This window comes from Heterocephalus glaber, unplaced genomic scaffold (assembly GCF_053883595.1).
Source record: "Heterocephalus glaber isolate CG9 unplaced genomic scaffold, H.glaber_assembly_v1.0 deba00001720, whole genome shotgun sequence".
Taxonomy (NCBI): Eukaryota; Metazoa; Chordata; class Mammalia; order Rodentia; family Bathyergidae; genus Heterocephalus; species Heterocephalus glaber.
The window spans coordinates 5392314-5410028 of record NW_028258433.1 but is presented as its reverse complement, the minus strand read 5'-3'; positions in this window follow the sequence as shown (position 1 = coordinate 5410028).

Genomic DNA, 17715 nt, shown 5'->3' with positions numbered 1-17715 from the left:
TGTAACAACACAGATGAAAGTTGTTTATAGGGAAAGAAGTGGATATATTTTCAAGGATATTTTTGAGCTAGAACTAAAGAAATATATTAGTAGCTGTTTGTGGAAGGGGAGAAAAAAGGAGTTAGCTCACAATGACTCTCCATTTTCTAGCTTGGAACAACTTGAGGGTGACACAGGAAATGACAGGAAGAATAGGTTTCAGGTCGGCAACAAGGTGAGAAGAGAGCCATGCTGGGAAGGATGACCAGGGAGCCTTGCTCACACAGTGCTTGTGAGGAGCCACCCAGGTGGATATGCCAGCACAATCAAAGCTTGTTTGGGGCTGTGTCTTTGAGAGAGTTTCTGGATGACATTAACATTTGAATCCACAGGGTCAGTAAAGTAGACTGCCCTCTACAGAGTGGTTGGGCACTCTAGGATCTTGAAGTCCTGACCAGCACAATACGTAGAGAAAGGAGAAGTTGCCACCTTTCCTTCTCCCTTCCTCACTGCTTGAGCACATATATCTCATGTGATTTTCCCCTGCTCTGGAGCTGTGATTTACATTAGTAGCTCCCCTCAAATCTGAGACCTAGCTGAATGACACTGTTCATTTTCCTGGGGATCCAGCCTACAGATCAGAGCCTCCATAATCCTATAAGTTAATGTATAAATCTCCATATGTATAAAATTCACACATATTTTATGATAATTAATATTTTGTATACTATAATTTCATATCTAATAATACATAAAATGCATATAATAGTATTATATTTATAATAAATAAATATATATATGTTTTCCTATTGGTTCTGACCCCTGGAGAATCCTGCCAAGTCCTGAAACTTAAGAGTGTGACCAATGTCCAAGGCTGGAGGTGTGGCTCACTAGAGTGATGTCATTCCTGCCTTTCTTGACTACAGTATAATGGTCCATTGATACCAGCCCACTTTTCACATCTCTGTGTCTTTGCAGTGAACTTCTTCCCACCTTTTTGGTCACTGACAAACTATTTATTCCTTAAAATTGTAGTCAAGAATCATTTCCTCCATAGGCTTTCCTTACCACCCCTCTTAAATTCATCTTTTTTTTTTCTGCATAGCTCTTTTATTTTTTTATTTTTTATTTTTTTATTTTTGGTACTGGGGATTGAACTAGGGACCTTGAGCTTGTAAGGAAGTCGCCAGACCCACTGAGCTAAATCCCCAGCCCCTGTATAGCTCTTTTATTACCTGAATGAGATGAATTGTCAATTAATGAATTTGCTGAGCACCTATTCCTTGTGAAGGAAAAGAAACACAGCAACCCAGACAAATGACTGTTCTGAGAACTGTACATAGTGATGCAAGATGATCACACCTTCTGAACCAGGCAGAAGGGAGGGATAGCACTGATGCACAAATATTAGAAGTCTGCATGTCTCAGACTACTACATTTCATTTTTATACCTAAATGATATTAGAGCAAGCCCCCATTATTTGGTTTCCAGAAGCTAGCAATGGGCATCTCCCATTGCTCAGCTCTGAGGTCTTCATCACCCCTACATGCCCCTTCTGCTGCCAAAGACCCTGTCAACTCAGCATCTGACTCAACACAGCTCCCTTCTGTTTCTGCCGTACTGACACCTAACCAGGCCTGGAGGGAACTCCGTTGTGCATCTGAAACCTAACAATGGAGCTGGTCCAGGTTCTTCTCTAGCGCCCCACAGCACATTTGACACCATGCTGTCACTAGTAATAAGATTCAGCCCACACATCTGGGAGAAGAGAAACAAGTAGATCAAAACTTAAAACTGGTGATAAAAGTGGTCTTGGAGCCCACTGACCCAAATGTGACTTCAGAGGCTTCTACACACCCAGCCTACCCAGTCTTAGCACCTGCCAGGTCTGCCATGGACATGAGTAAAAGTATTCACCCAAGAGAAGGGTCCCCAAGGAACTCCAAGCCCACATTGCTCCCAGGCCAACCCCCAGTATTCATAATGTGATGAAACAAATGTGATGGCCAAGAGATGCCAGTTCACCTTAGGAGAGTTCTTTCAGTTGACTTATCTGTGGGGTGTGGCTTGACCCAATGATCCCAGAAGATAACTGCACAGTCAACCACAGTGACTCATTTCCCTAAATCCGGTTTATCTCACAGGAAACACCACTACATTGTTCCCCACAGGCACAGTTGAAGAGCCAGGCCCCTCCACCCAGCCATGGGAAGGTGGGCAGTGTGTGTGGCTCTGTCTTCCCTCCCTGGATCCCCTCCCTTGCAGCAGGTTTGGGCAGGACTTTCAGAAGTACCAGTTTGTTCTAGATTGCCTTCCCATCTCTCTGTGTATCAATCATCCCACCTGCTGAAAAGCTCACTGATGACATTTTAATATGAATGAGTTTCAGACAGAGCTACTCCACTATATATTTGCATAATTAAGCCTTTTATCTTTTTATTGGAAACCAGAGGCTTTGTCTCCTGTTATGTGGATTTTAGGCATCAGCAGGTAGATGGGAGCTATTTTGGGGATAAGGAAAAGCCTGAAATTATGCTCCAACAGAAAGAGGCTTAAGCCTGAAAGTCAGCCCAACCTTGTCTTCTAAGATAACTGGGATGGGCACAAGGATTGTTTCTGTCCCTGCATGATCCCTGCTTGCCTGGGGGAGCTGGCAGTGGTCTTTTCCAGTACATTCCAGGGCAGTGGAGCTATGCCTTGAATTCAGGAAGGCCCCTCCTTCTACCTATTTTTTCCAGTATCTGATCCCTCCCCTCCTATTCACCTCAAAGCTGTCAAAAATCTCATCTCTTCTTTTGCCTTCATCAGGTTTTCTATGTTCATTAAACATTTGCTGAAGAAATTCCTGAGACTGTGTGGTATTCTCTTTGTCTCAATCCTGTAATGTGCAGCTTTGTCAGATGTTTTTGGCCAGAAGAAGATCAAGAGAAGGACCACACTGAATGCCAGAGGTGATAGCTGTGGGAGGAGGGGTCCTCAAGGAGGGAACAACAGAGGAGGAATCATTCTTCCTCCTAAGGATTACAGTTGAATATGTTGTGTGAGGAAGCCCCTAATAAAGGTCATCAGAAAAAATGTAACATGTCTGGATTCTTTTGCTATTCATTGGTTTTCCTTCGGGCGCTCCAGTTTCTCTGTTGCACCCTTATAATACAGGAAAAAACAAAAAAGGAAACAGGTGTAATTACCAATCTTGTTTGAGTAGTACTCTCCTTATCTTTAATTTCACTTTCCATGGTTTCTATTATTCTCAACCAAGGTCTGAGAACATTAAATGGAAAATTCCAGAAATAACAATTATTAAGTTTAAAATTCCACACCATTTTGAGTAGTGTGATGAAATCTCGCACCATACTACACCATTCCATCCTGTCCATCCCCTAGAATCCCCTTATCTAGTATATCTATGATCTTTATGCTACCTGCTCATTTGTCCCTCTTGGTTATCAACCGACAGTTGTGAGGTAAGAGATTATGGCTGGGACAAATCTGGTCAAGGAACTGAGCATAATCTGTCCAAGTCTTGAGACGCAGGGCACAAGCAAAGAACACAGAGTCCAGGATGATTCTGTAATTTCTGAACACTCTATGTGGGATAAATCAGAAAAGTGCCATCTTCAATTCTTCATTTACATCTGGTATGAAACCAAGGACGGCTTAACCCTGATGCCAGACCAAATGAGTTTTTGGTAGGCCAAATGTGTGCCTTATTTGTATGAGAGAGAAGCAATTTAGGAATTCCAGATCCAAAAGAACCCAGCCATTATCCTGGTAACCGCTATGAGCCTTTTCACCAGCCCAGTATCATTCTACAAAGTGTATTTCTTTTCCATCTTCAGTAAATGCAAATTCTCACTATCTTTTCTGTGTGTCTTGTCCGATCCTTTGTTCAGGACACCAAGAATCTGGAAGGAATTTTTTCAGAACCCAAAAGCTGGTAATATTATATTTCTGTGAATCTCCTACTGTGTCTAATTTATAAATTAAATTTTATCACAGGGAAAATACAGTAGATATTAGGTTGAGTACTGTCTGTGGTTTTCAGTATCCCCTCGAGGTCTTGGACCATATCATCTGAAGAAAAGTGGGGACTACTATACTGTCTTCCATGGAGATGTGTAATTCAAACATATCTTGGAAGAACATGCTATCCAATCATCTAAAATTAAATATGCTCTCCAAAGAGCAGCCACTGGTGGGATGACACCACCCATCCCTGGGTTCATCTGTGAGGCTGAGCATCACACAAAAAGAACACACACTTTGGAATTCTTTCTCTCCTAGAACACCATGAAACAGAATGCACAACTCAAAAGAAACTTGAAAGTAAATATCTTCCTATTTTTCTGTCAGTTTTGAGGGGTTCCAGGATAAGTCCAGTAGTGTATGTATGTGGTACAAAAGACAGTCACCAGCTCAATGGAAAGAAACATCAAACTAGCCACACAACATTTCAAACGCAATGCACAGTCAGTCATTGTGCTACACGGCTCACTTCTCAAAAAGCTGCAGGTAGGTCTGATCTTGGCCATGAATCTCAAAGTCTGCATTTAAAAGACCTCCACCCCTATCTAGTTCTGATGACTACATTACCGTTCAGGGCTCAGATTGCTGCCAGCAGGTTGGAAGCAGTATACTCCTATATGAACCGAAAGGATTTTAAACAATAGCATACCTACTGACAGCTGCTGTTTCACCGAACCAAATAGGAACAGAGGAGGGCCTTCTTTCTCTGAGAATATAAAATATTTGGAAATTCTGGTCAAGGATTTGGGAATGTAAAACAAACAGCTCCTCCTGTTTCTACATTCCAGAGTCAAGATGTTATGCAGAGGTTGGAAATAGATTACTCAAGGTGACATTGTGGGCACCGCAAATCAGGAAGAGAGGCTCTACAGGCTGGAATTTCCAGGACAGGGTTAAGGCCATGATTTCATGACAAAGTAAAGAGGCTAGAAAAGGGAACCAGGGCTAAAGAGTACTTGTACAGAATACTGCAGGACAATAAGAAAATCCAGCCAAGCAGCATGCCAATTTGCCAGAGCATTTTCCAAGTGAAAATTAAGGCATAAAGAGCAGAAACAATAACGCTGGATTCAGATGTAAAAACATCATCATCCAGAGGAAATTCTTGATGCCCTGCATGCTAAGTGCTCTTTGTCATTTTGTCTCAGATCATCACCAACTATATGTCACATAAATGGCCATGAAGGAAAAGTGAAAAACTATAGGCATTAAGATATAGCTATGTCCCAGCATTTTTCATAAAGGTACTTTACAGACAGACACAGTACACACACACACACATACACATGGTACACATACACACGTATACACATCTATCCATGTATATGTACATATTACTTGATAAGTGTATAAAATTTATTTATCAATCCTCACAGCAACTCAATACTTCTATTTTTTAAAGATTAAATTGAGGGGCAGGGGATTTAGCTCAGTGGTTTTGCCACCTGCTGCACAAGCACAGGGACCCAAGTTCGATTCCTGATACCAAAAAAAAAAGAGTAAATTGAGGCACAGAAACAACTAGTGACTTTTCTGAAATTATCCAATTAGGACAGAAATTTGGGAAACATGATCTTTGTTCTGCTGCTGCTCTTCATGAGAAGAAGGACTCCTCTCTAACAGGATGATGAAATAAGCCATCCAGAGTAGAAGTCAGGGAGTTTGCTTCCTCTGGGGAAACCCAGGGCAGAATCTGGCTAAGAGGATCTGAGAGGGAAATTTTGAGTACAATTGCAAATTCTCTCCATAATGAAGCAGATGATGAAGACAAGGAAGCTGCTCATCAAGCTCTCAGACTTCAGATTTTAGAGAGATTTCTCTGCACCCCACCCACCTTCCTAACACCCACCCAAAGTGGAATGCCTGGGAGTAATTAGTCTCAAGATTTCAGTCAACTGGAGACTGGATAAAGAAAATGTGTTTTTTTTATAAAATAGAGTACTACTCAGCCATAAAAAATGAGAAATTAGAGAGATTTATAGCTAAGTGGATGCACATTGAGGCGATACTCTTAAGTGAAATAAATAGGACACACATGTATAAATACAGAATAGTTTCTCTGGTGTGAGAAACTGAAAGTGTAAAAATGGACTAAATGTATAATAGGTAATGTGAAATAGGAAGAAAAGAGGCAAAGGGGAAGGAAGTGGGAGGGCTAGGGGAAAGGATAAAAGGGAATGGGATTAATATGAGAAAATGGAAAAATAGGAACAAAATCTTTGTAAATAGGGAGGAATGGAGGGGTTGAAGGGAGGGCTGGGCAAGGGTGAAAAACAAGAACCAAGAGAGACTATATAAAGGTGCAAATTTCCAATGATGAATGTCATTATATTGTATACCTAAAATGTACCAATGCTTAGAATGAATAATCGATAATGCAAAATAGGAAGAAAAGGTCCAAAGGGGTAGGGATAGTGGGAGGGGCAGGGGAAAGGAAAGAAGGGAAAGGAAAAATACTGAGAAATGGAAAAAATGAAAATAAAGTCTTTGTAAATAGGGAAGGGTGGAAGGGGTGAAGGGAGGGCTAGGAATGGGGAAAAAATAAGAACTAACATGCATTATGTAAAGGTACAATTCCCAATGAGAAATATAACTGTGTTGTATACCTAAAATGTACCAATAAAAGTATTTAATTAAAAAAAAAAAAAGAGTAGGAGCCCTTACCTTGTAGTATTGTTCTCAGACATTTGCAAATCTGTAAATTGATTCCCTTCTTTTAACATCCTCAGATTCTTCAGAGCATGGTGGGAGGTACTGATAAGAGGTGGTAAAGATTTCAGCATTCCTGAGTCTTTGGCAATAATAAGGTCTAATGTCATTAGAATTATGCCTTGTATTATGGAAACAGGGCAAAATACTAAGAGCAAATACAAAAGACAGGTGTAACCTCTAGAAGTGGCATCAGAAATCCTGAAACCCAGAATTTAGTAAGGTTTTTAGAATATAATAGAGGTCAGAAAAATAAAAACAATATACAGACTTTCAAAGGCATATTTATTACATAAATAAAGAGAAGAAAGAAAAAGTCTTTGCTTACTTGGATAAAATAATGTCAATGGGACAAAAAAGGAAAGTAAAATGATTCTTCTCTTTAATATTATTATCTTACAGCTACAAACATCTCTCTCCTGAAAAATACAACAAAAACTATTTAAGAGTATGGGGGTTTTAAAATTATTTCATGTTCCACTTGACAGTTCTACGCTGGAAATTCATAGCAGTGAATGCCCATATTAGGACAACAGAGAGAATTCAGTTAAATAACTTAATGCAGAATCTCAAGCTACTAGAAAAAGAAGAGCATAACAAACCCAAAGCTCCTACAAGAAAGGAAATTATAAAGATCTGACCAGAAATCAATGCAATGGAGACTAAGAGAACGATACAAAAAATCAATGAATCAAAGAGTTGGTTTTTGAAAGAATAAATAAAATTGATAAACCTTTAGCCAATCTTATCAAAAAAAAGGAAAGAAAGGACTCAAATACATGCAATTAAGAATGAAAAAGGCAAAACCACAACAAATCCAGCAGAAATCCAGGGAATCATCAATACCTACTTTGAGAACCTAAACTCTAATAAAATGGATTACACAGAAGAAATGGACAGATTCCTAGATACATATGAATTGCCAAAATTAAATGAAGAAGATGTAGAAATTCTAAACACCCCAATTAGAATGAGTGAAATTGAAAATGTAATAAAAAACTTACCAACAAAGAAAAGCCCAGGTCCTGATGGCTTCACTGCTGAATTCTACAAGACATTTAAAGAAAAACTATCACCATTACTCTTTAAACTCATCAAGAATATTGATAGGGAAGCAAGACTTCCAAATTCATTCCTGGAAGCAAGTGTTACTTTGATTCCAAAACCAGGGAAAGACCCAACCCAAAAAGAGAACTACAGACCAATCTCTCTAATGAACAAAGATGCAAAAATCCTCAACAAGATACTGCCAAACAGAATACAGAGTGTCATCAAGAAGATCATACACCCTGACCAAGTCAGATGCATCCAGGGATGCAAGGATGGTTCAACATCCATAAATCAATAAATGTAATACACTATATTAACAGAGTCAAGGACAAAAGCCACATGATCATCTCAATAGGTGCAGAAAAGGCATTTGGCAAAATCCAACACCCATTCATGATAAAAACGCTACAGAAAATTGGAATAGGAGGTCTTTATCTCAACTTGATTAAGGCTATCTATGAAAAACCAACAGCCAACATCATACTAAATGGTCAAAATCTGAAACCTTTCACACTAAAATCAGGAACAAGACAAGGATGCCCATTATCACCACTCCTGTTCAATATTGTTCTGGAAACATTAGCCATAGCAATTAGACAAGAGAAAGAAATAAAAGGAATAAAGTTAGGAAAGGAAAAAGTGAAACTGTTATTATTTGCTGATGATATGATACTTTACATAGAAGACCCAAAAAACTCAGTCAAAAGTCTTCTAGACCTAATTGACAGATTTAGTAGAGTAGCTGGATACAAGGTTAACACTCAAAAAACAATGGCCTTTTTATACGCAAATAGCAGTCCCATTGAGAGAGAAATTCGGGAAATAATTCCTTTTACAATAGCATCTAAAGAAATGAAATATCTAGGAATCAACCTAACAAAGGAAGCAGAAGACCTCTACACTGAAAACTATAGCACTATGAAGAAAGAGATTGAAGAGGATAGAAGAAAATGGAAAGATATCCCTTGTTCCTGGGTGGGAAGAACCAACGTAGTGAAAATGGCCATACTTCCAAAACTACTATATAGATTCAATGAAATGCCAATTGAAATTCCAACAATATACTTCACAGAACTAGAGAAAACAATCCAAAAATTCATTTGGAAACAGAAGAAACCTAGAATAGCAAAAGCAATTCTAGGCAACAGAGACATGGCTGGGGGCATCACAATCCCCAACTTGAAACTATACTACAAAGCTACTGTGATAAAAACAGCATGGTACTGGCAAAGAAACAGACCAAAGGATCAGTGGAATAGATTAGAAGATGCAGAAACAAATCCAGACATACTCAGTCACCTCATCTTTGACAAAGGAGCCAACCACCCTCACTGGAGGAAAGATAGCCTATTTAATAAATGGTGTTAGAAAAACTGGATTTCAACCTGTCAGAAATTAAAACTAGACCCATACCTATCACCATGAACTAAACTAAGATCAAAGTGAATTAAAGATCTAAATATTAAGTCAGAAACACTAAACTTGCTGGAAGATAAGTTAGGTAGAACCCTTGATGACATTGGCATAGGAAAAGACTTTATGAACAAATCTTCAGTAGCACAGAAGCTAGCACAAAGAATCAACAACTGGGATCTCATCATATTAAAAATCTTCTGCACTACAAGAGAAACTACCAACAGAGCTAAGAGACAACCTACAATGTGGGATGAAATACTTAGGAGCTGTAGCTCAGACAAAGGTCTACTATCAAGAATATATAAAGAACTGAAAAAAATCAGACCTCTCAAATTCAAAGACCCAATTCAAAAATGGGCATCTGAAATGAACAGACATTTCCCAAAGAAGTAAAAACAGCAAGTAAATATATGAAAAAATATTCAACGTCACTGGTCATTAGAGAGATGCAGATGAAAACAACACTGAGATTCCACCTCACCCCAGAAAGAATGGCTGCTTTCAAGAAATCAACCAATAACAAATGCTGGTGGGGGTGTGGAGAGAAAGGAACCCTTCTCCATTGTTGGTGGGAATGTAGATTGGTGCAACCACTGTGGAAATCAGTATGGAGATACCTCAAAGAGCTAGGACTAGAGGTCCCATTTGGCCCAGCTATTCCACTTCTGGGTATCTTTCCCAAAGAATTAAATGAATCATACCACAGTGATATATGTGCACCCATAGCAGCACAATTTGTAATAGCTAGAACTTGGAAACAGCCCAAATGCCCATCAACTGGAGATTGGATAAATAAAATATGGTTTTTTAATAAAATGGAGTACTACTCAGCCATAAAAAATGAGAAATTAGAGAGATTTATAGCTAAATGGATCCACATTGAGGCCATACTCTTAAGTGAAATAAATAGGACACAGGTGTAAATACCGAATAGTTTCTCTGGTGTGAGAAACTGAAAGTGCAAATAAGGACTAAAATGTGTAATAGGTAATGTGAAATAGGAAGAAAAGGGGCAAAGGGGAAGGAAGTGGGGGGGCTAGGGGAAAGGATAGAAGGGAATGGGATTAATATGAGAAAATGGAAAAATAGGAACAAAATCTTTGTAAACAGGGAGGAATGGAGGGGTTGAAGGGAGGGCTGGGCAAGGGTGAAAAATAAGAACCAAGAGAGATTATGTAAAGGTGCAAATTTCCAATGATGAATGTCATTATATTGTTTACTTAAAATGTACTGATGATTAAAATGAATAATTGATAATGTGAAATAGGAAAAAAAGGTCCAAATGGGTAGGGGAAGTGGGAGGGGTAGGGGAAAGTAAAGAAGGAAAGGAAAAATTATGAGAAATGGAAAAAATGGAAACAAAGTCTTTGTAAATAGGGAAGTTAGGGCAGGGAATGGGGAAATAAAAACCAAGATACATCATGTAAAGGTACAAGTTCCCAATGATAAATGTAAATATATTGTATACCTAAAATGTACCAATAAAAGAATTTAAGGAAAAAAAAAAGAAGTGGAGCTTGATTCTTCTTCCCTTAAGTACAAGCTATATTTCGTGACTTATTCTAACAGAATGTATCAAAAATAACCAAGAGTGATTCTAACACTAGGTTTGAATTTCTTTTGGGAGAGACATAGGAGTGGAGCACATTGTACATTTTTGTTTAACTTTTTGAATAACTGCCAAACTATTTTCCAAAGTAGCTACACTGTTTCACATTTTGACCAGCAATACATGAGGGTTTCAATTTCCCAACATCCTTATCAACATATATGATTGTCCATCTCTTGAATGTTGACCATGCTAATGACTATCAAGTACCATCTCAATGTCATTTGCAGTTTTACATTTTAAGCAAAGATAAAAGTGCCAGGTGATCACATGAATTGATATAATTCAATTAAGCAAAGCTCTAGTTCTTCCTCTTTATAAACGTTGTGTTGGCATTGTTTATTTCAAATCTATACTTTTTTTAAAAAATCACAGATTGAAACCTGGAACCAAATTGTGCTCAAAAAAGTTGAATAATTCAAAACTCTCACTCTTGAAACAAATCCATGTAGCTGAATCTATATATCAGGGGCTATTACAGACTTTTTTGAATTAACTTCCTTGTAGACTACAGTATTTATTAATGGCCAAGTGAAAGTGTTTACCTAATTCTCTAGGAGGCTGAGACAGGAGGACAGCAAGTTTGAGTCTAGCATGAGCAACTTAGCAAACCCTGTCTGAAAATTAAAAAAAAAAAAAAAAAGGATTGAGTATATGCCTTGATATGAAGTCATTGGATTTAATCCCCACTGCCACAAACAAAAAGATTGGTAATCAAATAGGCAAATTTGAAGTTTACATGTATTTCATCAGAACTCAGTAGTCACTGTAGCAATTCATTAGAATTTAATAAGATATTTCCTCAGGGAAGAATAATTTATCACTAAAATTGTTTAGGACTGTCAGCTGGTGCTAATATAAAGCACCTCAAATTTAGTCGGTATTTTTGTTTTCTAATTTTCTTGGGTAACAGTGGATCTCTCTTGCTTATGCACCAGGCAAATGACACCTCCATCCCAGTGTGGTACCTGCTGAGGTCCATCCCTGTCCCTGTTGCTTCTGAATAAAGGAGTGGGCCCATGGGAAAGCTGCAGGTTCTTACTGACTGCTAGATTTTTTTTTAAACAGAGGGCAAATTGTAACTATTTAATTTATTGCTTTTATAAAATGTGGAGGGACTCTGACCATGTTATAGGTTGCAGCAAAGATAGAGAGCATATTTCCACCCTTGGTCCCAAGACTGGAGCTCTTCAAAATAGACCCACTTCCTTCTTCTTTCTCTTTTTTATTCCATCCAGAGGATAAGCCTATTGGTTAGTACCACCCATATCTGGAGTGGTACTTACTCTATCAGTTTGCTGGCTTGCATGGCATTCATCCACAAGCACACTCAGAACTGTGCTTTACTAATCTAGCAGGTGTTTCTTACCCCAGTCAAGTTGACCTATCACAATTAATGATCGCAGGTGCCTGTATCCCTTTCCTATGCCTCACTGAATTCTGTTCTGGGCTTACAGAGCCACCATCCAGGTATGTTTCATTCCTAGGAAGGGAGCATAGAGAGATTATGTGCTCACAGGATTGAAGACTATTTTTGGACTGCAGTACAGATTGGCAGATACAGATTTTGGTGAAGGAAACTGAGGAGAAGGAGGATGAATAACAAATGAAACCCTGTAGATAGGGCTTCCTGGTCACAAAGAGCACCATCAAACCCCTTTCCTCACTCCCAATGCCACTCTGAGCCCCCAAGCAAGCACTGTCTGTATCATCAAGCACTACCTCAACAGGGTCATAAACACCACGTTAAAGAACGGCCATTTCCAATTAGGGTGGGTCTTTGCCTGACTGCACATTCTAAAAGACAACAGTCCATGAGTGAAGGCAGTGTACTTGAGGACATCTGAGGGTGGACATGGAGTTACAGTGGAGGGACTCACAAATGCTGAGTCCCCTTTGACACAATGACCTCAAACACCAGCTCTTTTCAAAGAACTTATGCTCAGAGCATCATTATGCAAATTAAAATTGTGGTAGCTGTTCTTATTGGTCCATTAACATCCCTGAAATTTAGATTAAGGAGGGGTCACACAAAGCAGGAAAATTCACCAGGGAGTCTTTTATCATTATTGTTTAATGTGGCCATTCTCCCAGAAATTACTTTCCCATAATCACCCATCTCTACAGAAACACAATAGTTTTTAGCAGCAGGCTAACCACAATTTCTCAGAAGCCTGAAACTTTACAAAATCTTTTTTCATTTTCCAAGGAGAAGCTGTGAAAGGTTTGTTCTCAAACATTCTGTGTTAAAACATCACCACCTTACCACATGAGTGGAAGTGGCAAATACAGATGCTGCCTGACTCACTGGGGCTTATGTCTCCGTTAACCCATCCCAAATAGAAAATATTATAAATCAGAAATGCATTAAATACATCCTAACCTATGTCCTTGCTTGGGGTCACAGTACATTGTAAAGCCTCGATTGTTTCTCCTACAATATTTACATATGGCCCTCTGCAGAGAAAGTTCTTCAACTCCTATACTATTCTCTCTAATTTAGTACCAAATGCTCCTTGATTTATATCCTAAGTTGAAATTGCTTTGAATACAACATACAACCTGCTGAACATAAGAGCTTAGCACAGCTTAGCACTATAGAGTGTGGTTGTCTCCCCTCATCATGTGGCTCACCAGGGCTGACTGGGAGCTGTGGTCACTGCAGCTAGCTACCTAGGATCAGGAGAGAGGATCCAGCATATATCACCAACCTTATGGAAAAGATCTGAATTCAAAATGTCAAGTTCAGGTTCCATTGAACTTGTATCATTTTTGCACTATCATAAAGTTAAAAAAAAAAGTCCTAAGTCAAATTACAATAAATCAAGAAACATCTGTAATTCAATAAATTTTCTAGTACCTCCCAAACACCTCAGCTCAGGATCCTCAGGATGCCACACTAGAAGCAGGCGAAGAGGGAGTGTGAGAGGAAAGGACTGAGGAGGAAATCAATGGGACACTCTTCAGGAAGTAAAAGGAATGTCCTACCAAGACATGTCCTACCCATTTAACTTAGACGGTGGTGACTTTCTGTTGGGGGGTTTACATCAAGGATCGTGTAACAGCTGTACTTGTTTTAAAGGATCAGTAAATACAAGAGTGCATTTAACTCACACACCTATTTGTCAATAAGGAGACATAGTAGGTCTTGAAAAATTCTGGGACTTTTGCCAAAGAAGCTAAGCAAATGGCAGCTGTGGGGTACAAGACATGACCAAAATCATAGAAAAAAATAGGAGAAAGAGGTTCTCTTAAATGTAGGGCTGCATTTGAACCAGTCTGGAACAGTTCACCTCATTCCCCAACAGTCTTTCTTTAGTCCTTAAGGGAACATCACACCAAATTTTGTATAAAGGAGCATTATGGGATATATAATGCCTATATTCATTTTTTAGAAGTATTTCTATTGATGAATTCTTAATTTTCATTTTATGAGTTTTATTATGTTAAATAATCTATTCTTAACAGGGAAATAAAATATCAGTAAAATATTAAATTTTTAGTATATAATGAGTCTGTAGAATAGACATCAACATTTTCTACATCAATTGTTTGTTTGCTTACCAAATCTAAAAAATAAAAGTATAAATAAATTCCTATATGAACTACAAAACTCTACCACAGAAATAATTTTTGTTTCAAATCAGAATACACATTCTTCTCAGCTGCATACAGGTTCTTCTCCATAAAAGACCACACACTAACTCACAGAACATGTTTAAGTAAATGCAAAGGAATTGAAATTATGCCTTGTATATTATCAGATCATAGTGCAATGAAATTTGAAATCAATAGCAAAAGAAATCACAAGAACTTCATAAACACATGGAAATTGAATAACACCCTCCTGAACACCAATGGGTCACAGAGGAAATTAGGCAGTTTCTACGACTAAATGACAATGCCAGTACAACATGCTGGAATTTATGGGACACAGTGAAAGCAGTCCTATGAGGGAAATTCATAACAGTGAATACCCATACTAGGAAAACAGAACAAGCTCAAATAAACAACCTAATGCTGAACCTCAAGCTTCTAGAAAAAGAAGAGCAAGACAAACCCAAAGTCCATACAAGGGAGAAAATTATAAAAATCAGAGCAGAAATCAATGCAATGGACACTAAAAGAACAATATAAAAAATCAATGAATTGAAGAGTTGGTTCTGGAAACAGAATGCAGAAGATCATACATCCTAACCACGTAGGATTCATTGCAGGGATACAAGGGTGGTTCAACATATGTAAATCAGTAAGTGTAATACAACAGAGTCAAGGACAAAAACCATACAATCATCTCAATAGATGTATTTGATGAAATCCAACACCCATTCATGATACAAAACGCTAAATAAAATTGGAATAGATGGTCTTTATCTCAACCTGATAAAAGCCACCTACGAAAAACCAACAGCCAACATAAGACTAAATGGTCAAAAACTGAAACCTTTCACACTAAAATCAGGAACAAGACAAGGATGTCCACTGTCACCACTCCTGTTCAATATAGTTCTGGAAACATTAGCCACAGCAATTAGACAAGAGAAAGAAATAAAAAGAGTAAAGATAGAAAATGAAGAAATTAAATTGTCATTATTTGTGGATGACATGATACTCTACATAGAAGACCCCCAAAATTCCACTAAATGTTTTCTAAACTTAATAATCAAATTCAGTAGAGTATCTGGATACAAAGTCAACACTCAAAAATCAATAGCCTTCCTGTGCACAAACAACAGACTCATTGAGAGAGGAAATAAGGAAACAACTCCTTTCACAATAGCATCCAAAAATATGAAATACCTAGGAATCAATTTAAGGAAGGAAGTAAAAGACTTCTACTCTGAAAACTACACCAGTCGGAAAAAAGAGATCAAAGAAGACATCAGAAACTGGAAAGACAACCCCTGTTCTTCAGTAGGAAGAACCAATATAGTGAAAATGGCCACACTTCCAAAACTGTGATATAGATTCAATGCAATCCTGATTGAAATTCCAACATCATATTTCACAGAACTGGAGAAAACAATCCAAAAAATTTATTTGGAACTAAAAGAGACCTAGAATACCAAAAGCAATTCTAGGCAACAAAGACAAGGCAGAGGGTATCACAATCCCCAACTTGAAATTATACTACAAAGCTACTGTGATAAAAACAGCATGGTACTGGCAAAGAAACAGACCTAAGGATCAATGGAACAGATTAGAAGATGCAGAAATAATGCCAGACATACTCATCCACCTCTTCTTTGATAAAGGAGCCAAATACCCTCACCTGAGAAAAGGAAAGATAGCCTCTTTAATAAACGGTGCTGGGAAAACTGGGCTTTAACTTGCCAAAGTTTAAAACTAGACCCACATCTTTCACCATTCATTAAACTAAAATTGAAATGAGTCAAAGATCTAAATATTAATATAGAAACACTAAACCTGCTGGAAGATAGGTTATGTAGAATTCTTGAAGACATTGGCACAGAAAAAGACTTTATGAGCAAAACCTCAGTCACACAGAAACTAGCAGAATCAACAACTTGATTCTCTTCTTGTTAAAAAGCTTCTGCACAGCAAGAGACCACTAACAGAGTGAAAAGACAACCTACAATGTGGGAAAAAAATTTTACCAGATATTCCTCAGACAAAGGACTACTATCTAGAATATATAGAGAACTTTAAAAAATCAGACCTCCCAAATTTAAAGACCCAATCCAAAAGTGGGCATCTGAAATGAACAGACATTTCTCAGACAAAGAAATAGAAGCAGCAAATAAACATGAAAAAATGCTCATCACTAGTCATTCGAGAGATCCAAATGAAAACAACACTAAGATCTCATCTCACTCCAGAAAGAATGGCTCCTAACAAGAAATCAATCAATAATAAATGCTGCCAGGGCTGTGGATTAAAAGAAACTCTTCTCCACTGTCGGTGGGTGTGTAGACTGGTGCAACCACTGTGGAAATCAATGTGAAGATTCCTCAAAAAACTAGAATTAGAGGTCCCACTTGACCCAGCTATTCCCTTGCTGGGTATCTTCCCAAAAGAATTAAAAGCATCATACCACAGCGATATATACATGCCCATGTTTATAGCAGCACAGTTTGTAATAGCCAAATCTTGGAAACAGCCCAAATGTCCAACAACTGGTGACTGGATAAAGAAGGGGTTTTTTCCAATAAAATGGAGTACTACTCACCCATAAATAATGATAAACTAGAGACATTTATAGCTAAATGAATGGACCTTGAGGTGACACTCTTAAGTGAAATAAATAGGACATACATGTGTAAATACTGAATAGCTTCTCTGGTGTAAGAAACTGAAAGTGTAAATGCGGACCAAAATGTATAATTGATATTGTGAAATAAGAAGAAAAGGTTCAAAAGGGAACTAGGGAGAGAAGGTGGGGGAAAGGAAAGAGGAAAAGTAAAAAAAAAGAGAAAACAATGAAAACAAAGCTTTTGTAAATAGAGGTACAGGGGTGGAAGGGAGGGAAGGGGAGTGGGAAAAAACAAGAATGAAGATATATCATTACAGGTACAAATTCCCAATGATGAATGAGGTCCTAATGTATACCTAAAATGTATCAATAAGCAATGAATTTAAAAAACTGCTTCAATTATCACTCCTAAGGCAGTCTGCACACATAACAACAGCATTTTCCATACACAAGCCTCACTTACACAGACAGCACGTGTGCTTACCTCTTTTCCTGTTTGGCAGCTCATATTTGTCACCTGTCTTGTCTTTCTCTTTTTTGGAAGCTTCCTATTACATTATACAATGTGCACTTAGCAGGAAAATGAAATATCAATAAAATAAAATATCAAATATATACTGTGTTTAGAATAAACATCAGTATTTTCTATATCATTTGCTCACTAAATTTAAAAAATAAGAACAGAAATAAATTCCTATGTGAACTACAAAG